This window comes from Orycteropus afer, unplaced genomic scaffold (assembly GCF_000298275.1).
Source record: "Orycteropus afer afer isolate SDZICR_OR568_19922 unplaced genomic scaffold, OryAfe1.0 scaffold00032, whole genome shotgun sequence".
Taxonomy (NCBI): Eukaryota; Metazoa; Chordata; class Mammalia; order Tubulidentata; family Orycteropodidae; genus Orycteropus; species Orycteropus afer.
This window is the reverse complement of record NW_006921619.1, coordinates 14,480,279-14,486,823: the sequence shown is the minus strand read 5'-3', so window position 1 is coordinate 14,486,823 and position 6,545 is coordinate 14,480,279. Positions and strand designations below refer to the sequence as shown.

The 6,545-nt window shown below is 36.8% G+C and overlaps 1 protein-coding gene across 1 annotated transcript in view; it reads right to left on the bottom strand.

Annotated features, from left to right (window-relative positions):
* TPRG1 (tumor protein p63 regulated 1) overlaps positions 1 to 6,545 on the bottom strand; it is a 189,514-nt gene that overhangs the window by 10,732 nt on the left and 172,237 nt on the right. The gene's annotated exons all lie outside the window — the stretch shown is intronic.

The window sequence follows — 6,545 nt, the reverse complement described above, 5'->3', positions numbered from 1 at the left end:
TAGTATTCCATTGTGTGAATGTACCAAAGTTTGGTTATCCATTCCTCAGTTGTTGGACATCTAGGTTGTTTCCAAGTTTTGGCTATTGTAAATAGTGCTGTGATGAACATCGGCGTGCATATATCTGTTCTTGTTATGGCTATCACTTCTTTAGGGTATATACCTAGTAATGGGATGGCTGGGCATTGCCATTTTTCTATGGGCAAAATTGCCTCCTATGAGAACCACTGAACTAACAGAAATATAGAATGATATAGTGTGAGTATTAGAATCAAACACACTTTTTCTAAATAATATTTTACTGTGTTTTCAGTGAGTTAGACTTGGTTTGAAGCTGCAACTATGACACTCCCAGATAGTTGGGCAAGTTATCCAATCTCTTTGAACTTAACATTCCTTTTCCATAAAATAAGGCTATCAATAACATAAAACTCATACACTGGGTATAAAGATTAAATGAAACAAAAGGTTTGTGCATGAACTCTCTGTGTGTGTGTGTGTGTGTGTGTGTGCTCATATTATGGGAAGGTTTGGGAAAATGAAATGAGATTTGGGTGGAAATATAAGTGAAAGTTACTGCAAAAGGCACAAAAGAAGCCTATTGCAAATAATCCATACTAACAGTTTTTACCATAGACAACATCATCATTTTTATAATCAAAACATAATCTCCTAAAGGTCAAAATGCAATAGTCTCAACATTTTCATCACCAATTCTATCTTTGGATTATCAGGATGCCTTTCACAGATCAGTAAATGTTTGTCAAATTGAATTATCGAATATCTCCTCAGTCTGATTATAAGCTTCATTTCATGAGAGGTCTCTATGGTCTCAGAATCTAAGTGCCAGAAAAAAAAAAATTGTTGACACTATTTCATACTTTATGAACTTGGCACTTCATTAGCGTCAGATGCACTCCATTTCTGTCTTTTTTAGGAGTCCTATAAAGGAAGGAGGGGGTCAGGAAGATTGAGAAACAAGCAATGCATTGAAGGAGAGGCAGACAAAAGGCCAAGTCTCCAAGTTGGCTCTTAAACATTTTAAACACCTGAACTCGATCTGTGTGACAGGAACGCAATGTCATTTGATATGAATGCCACCAACAACATACTTTTCTCTAAAAGCTTTTATGCACTCACAACTGGCTTCTTCCTTTATTCCAGTCTTAAAAACAGAGGGTCAAGTTATAACAACTCCGGTTACATAGGGGCTGTGTGTTGGTTAGGGTATAGTACTGCAGTGTGTATGTGGGAGGAGTTGGGGTGTTTCTTTTTGACTTTACAGCAATTATTTACCAGCTGAGTGCCTGGGCCCCTGGATTGCTTCAGAGGCTGACTGCCAGCAGTTCACTGCCTGGAGTCTCAGTTTTCCTTGTATAACAATTGCTTGCTTCCTGTTTACATTGGGTGAAAAAAAGAGACCAGGTTTCATGCTTGTAGGTCCACATTCCTCAGGTGAGCAGTTTTTCCAAGCCTTCAGGCTATAGGTTTCATCCTGGATGTGTAGGGAGTGAAGCATGCTGGGATAAAGGGCTAGTTCATCGATTATCCAATACTAGAAACAATTTCTGTAGTGATACCACCTTGGAAACCCAAGGAGGAGTCGCTAAGAGTTGGGTCCAACTCCATGGCACACAACAACAACAAGAAACAATTTGGGAGCTCTGATAGCAGAGTGCTTAAGGCACTTGACTGCTAACCAGAAAGCTGGCGGTTCAAACCCACCAGCCACTCCTTAGAAGGAAGGTTGGGCAATCTACTTCCATAGTGATTCCAAGGATCTGACTTGATGGCACATAACAACAACAGAAACCATTTGGGCAGTCACACAACTGGACTGAATGTATTTATCATCCTCATACATTTTAACTGGAATAGTCTTTATAGAAACATAGTGACTGTTCTTAATTTCAGGTGCTTGGAGAAGGGGGAAAAAAAAGGATGTGGAAGAAGCTTCTTTTCTTCCTACACAAAATATTTCTACGCTTTCTAGTTTTCCATCTTCATCTGTTCTACCCAACCCACCCCTCCCAACACAACAACAAATACACATATTCGCATACACTTAAAACTTCAGCTAAACTGAATGTTAACTAGAATGCTATCCAACAACATTTCAGATAACTTTGTAATTTGTAGTTTTTAACCATTTCTTCTACTGAAAAGGCCTTTTCCCTCTTTACCTGAGAAATCACTCACACATTGAGCCTCACATCAGATGTCATCAACCTGCTAAGTTTTGGACTTATCTGCTCCCTCCCCTCAGCTCTCATAGCACATTGTCAATCCACTTATTTTCAGCCTTTGTACATTGAATTATGATTAGCAAATGTCTTTCCCTGTACACCATAAGCATCTGGAGAGCAGACACTGTTTTATTTTACTTGGTGTTTTATGTTCTTAGCACACTGGCTGGCCTAAAGTATTCAGTGCCAGGTGTGTCCTCAATAAGAATGTGTTGAATTGGTATAAAGGGAAGCTAAGGGGCCAACGGTATAAAGTTCAATTTTATTGCTAAAACATTATTGGTTCATATTCATAATTTCATTGAAGAGAAAGGTAAAATGACAAGAAAGTAAAATGGTTGATCTGTCGATCACTTTGATTTGGTTGTGGACCATCCATGATTCATTCACTATTATTCACTGACTCCGAGTTAGTCACTAATCCCTCGCAGTGGAATACACGATATAAAGTAGATGGTAAAAAGTGAGGATAATTGAACCTGGTTCTAATGGTATAATATAATGTAATGTAATATAATATAATACAAATCACACACACACATAGAGTTCCTTCAAGTTTATCCCTATCTCACAGAATGAATCAGTCTAAGTATCCTTATTTTTTAAATGGAGATAGATATCTATCCTAGTCTCAAACCATTTTTGTTAGGATCCAATAACTTGAGTTACATGGAAATATATCAACTGTAATCACTAAATATGAGGTATAATTTTATAAGAACACTTGAAATTATTTTTATGTCTAGTAATAATAAAAACAATGCCAAATAAACTATTATTTTAAATTTTTACAACTATTTTATATAAGAAATACAATGCATGAGCCCAGTTTGGAAAGGGTTGATGAGGCTGAGAGAGATGCAAGACCGTCTGGGATAAGAAGGAGCTATAATGGTACAGTGGTTAAACCATAGGATTGCTAACCAAAAGGTCAGTTGTTCAAACCTACCAGCTGTTCATGGGAGAAACATGAGACAGTCTGCTTCTGTAAAGATTTACAGCTTTGTAAACTGTTGGGTGGGGGGAGCTCTGGTGACATAGTGCCTAAGACATTTGAATACTAACCAGAAGCCTGGCTGTTCAAACCCACCAGCCACTCCTCAGAAGGAAGGTTGGGCAATCAACTTCTGTGTTGATACTGCATCGGAAACCCAAGGAGGGGTTGGTATGAGTCAGATCTGACTCAATAGCAGTGACTTTGGTTTTTGGGTTAAACTCTATGGGGGCAGTTCTACTTTACCCTATAGTTCATTATGAGTCAGAATTGACTCACTGGCACTGGGTTTTGTTAGGGGCGAGGCCATTTGATGATTGTATCTGGCAGATAGTAAGTGGTGTAGTTAGTGAAATGGATAAGAGAATAAACCATGTAGTTTGACACAGTATGCATTATATAAGTTGCGTTAATAAAATTTGAGATCAGATAAACTTGGATTTGAATGTAATTGTGCCCATTAAAACTCTTTCTTTGGGTATCTTGACCAATCCTATGGTTTACCTTCCACCCAGTGCTGTGTAATCTGAATTCTGTTTCATCAGCACAGCTTTTTCTCCTGCGATCCAGATGTAAATTTCACATTGCCTAATAGCCAAACCCACTCCACATATCATGGGCATTTCAGACTCATTATGTCCAAAACTGAACTTTCAAGCCTACTCTTCTTCCATTATTCCCCATACAAATTAATGGCATCACCATCTACCTAAGCCAGAAACCATGCAGTCTTTGACTTCTTGTTCACCCTCACTTTGTATCCTTTAAGTTCCTTACTCTCACTGATTTTATAGACTGAATATATAAAAAATCTCTCATCTTCTCTCCATTCCTACTACCCCTTGCTAATTTAGATCCTTATCTTTATTAATGGAGAATAAATAAGATTAAACTCCAGCTAAATTGAAATATTCTTTTCCCAAGAACACATACAATAAATTGACTGTAATTCAGCTCTACATGATTCTCTTCCCTGTGCTACAATAGATTTGTTAAATTGAAATAAATAATCAGATATTGGATTTAGTTATATATTTCCCCCATAAACCAAAAACCAAACCTACTGCCATTAAGTCAGCTCCAACTTATAGCGACCCCCATTGGGCTTCCAAGGTGGTAAATCTTTACAGAAGTAGATTGCCCCATCTTCCTTCCATGGAGCACCAGGTGGGTTTGAACCACCAGCCTTCTGATTAGCAGTCAAATACCTTATGCAGGGCACCACCAGAGTGCCTTGTTTCCCTATATCTACTACTTTTTCTTATTTCATTCATTTTGGAGATAGAAAGACAATTTATAGCACCATTTTAAAACCTTATATTATGCCAAAATAGTCACATAAAAAGGATTCTAGATCCCCAGAATTATCATTCTTCTTATTTACTCTTTTACAGTAACATCACTGGGTCTTAATCAAAGCCCATCTTGGAAAATGTCCTGAATACAAATAATATTGTGACATAAAAGCCAACAACAAAAGGGAAACTAAGACTCAAAGAACTGGATCAAAGTATTCATCATCTCACATCCCAGACGTAGACAATTTATTTTTTTAGAGAGTTGGGCCAGAAGAAAAGCTTTACAGGAAATGCACTTAACAGACCCACAAAGTAGTTTCATTAACTAAAGACCAACCAACTAACTAATGGGCCAGCTATTATGTGCACACACACACAAACACACACACACACAGCTGCTATTCTTACTTCCATCCAGTAAGAATTGTCTGATCATAAAGCTTCTCTGTTAAGCCTTGGCCAACAGAAAGTCAAGGGCAAAATTTAATGTTCCAATCTAGAAACTATATTTATGGATATTTGAGAAATAATTATTCTGTTCTCAAGCCAATATTTTTATGGTTTTCACCTTCCTTTTTAAATTATTTTATTATATGTATTTATTATATTTATTTCATATATTTATATATAGTAGAAAAAAATAAAGCACTGTCAGGTATTATGGTGAGGCAGTGGCATTTCTCAGTAGTTCATAAAATTTGTTTTTTAATCCTGCACCCTAAACTTCTTCCAGTAAAGAACACCCAGGGAATAAGCACCTAAAATAGCTGGTTTGAGGAGCAAGAGAGAAGACTTAGCCTGGGAAACGATGAACATAATAATCAAGGCAGTTGATATTTATTTTGACTTACTATAAAATGCAATTACTATTAATGCAAGAAATTTATTATTTTAATGGCTTAAGCCAGATTTTCTTCAAGGAGGAGAAATGTCTTTGGGAAAATGCATTAAATCATTTGAGATAGATTAACAGGTATTAAGAAAACAAACAGGTAAATTGTTCTGCATTGTTAATAATAATAATAAAGAAAAGACTTAAGAGTTTGGGAATCGGCAAGGGCAGAGTAGAATGGACAGAAAAGAGGATCAAGGAGCAACGTGTCACAGTATTGTTAATAAGAACTTTAAAAAATAAGGAGATCTGATATTCCATTTTAACTTTGGGGCATAATTGTGTTGTCAACTCCCATTCTGTCTCCCTACTCTCACATAAATTCCTTTGTATAAATACTATGTTGTTGTTACTCACTTTCCTTTTGTCTTATTGACTTTTAGTGGTTAAATGTAAGGCTAGGAACTGATGTTGATGTTTGGTTTGAGGTATTAGGAAATAAAAATATTATGTAGGGTGTAGCAATACAGTCCATACACTAAACTAATTTAGTGACTACAACAGATTGAAGTCAAGGTAAACTATGAGACCCTAAGAACCTGAAAGCATTTGTATATATCTTGAGAGAATACTTAAATTTTCCTGGGAATAGAATGGAGTTCAAATCCACTGCACCCATCTATTAGCGGGAATGAAGATCTCATCTGGCCTCTAATCACATATATTTTCCCTCAAATCTTTTTCAGTCTAGGGGATTTATCAATTTTCAATACTTGTTTATGTACATACACACATTCATGAATAAGAAGTCTTTTAAATTACTACAAAAGATGTAATGTGTACCATCCAGCCAAGAAGGCCTTTAAGGTACAGATTTCCTGATAGGATTTTATAGCAAATAGAGCTGATACTCAAGGACAGAATAGAATTTCTAGGCCGATAAGCATACTCTTATGTGTTTATGTGGTTTTGTTGAAAATATAAAGTTTGACATTAGCTACATTTCAGCTCCAATTATTTTACTTCTGGCTACATAATGTTTCCTACCATTGCAGCAGCCTCCCTGTTGTTGTTGTTGTTAAGTGCAGTTGAGTCGTTTCCGACTCATAGCGACCCCATGCACAGCAGAACGAAACACTGCCCGATCCTGCACCAGCCCCACAATCCCTGCTATA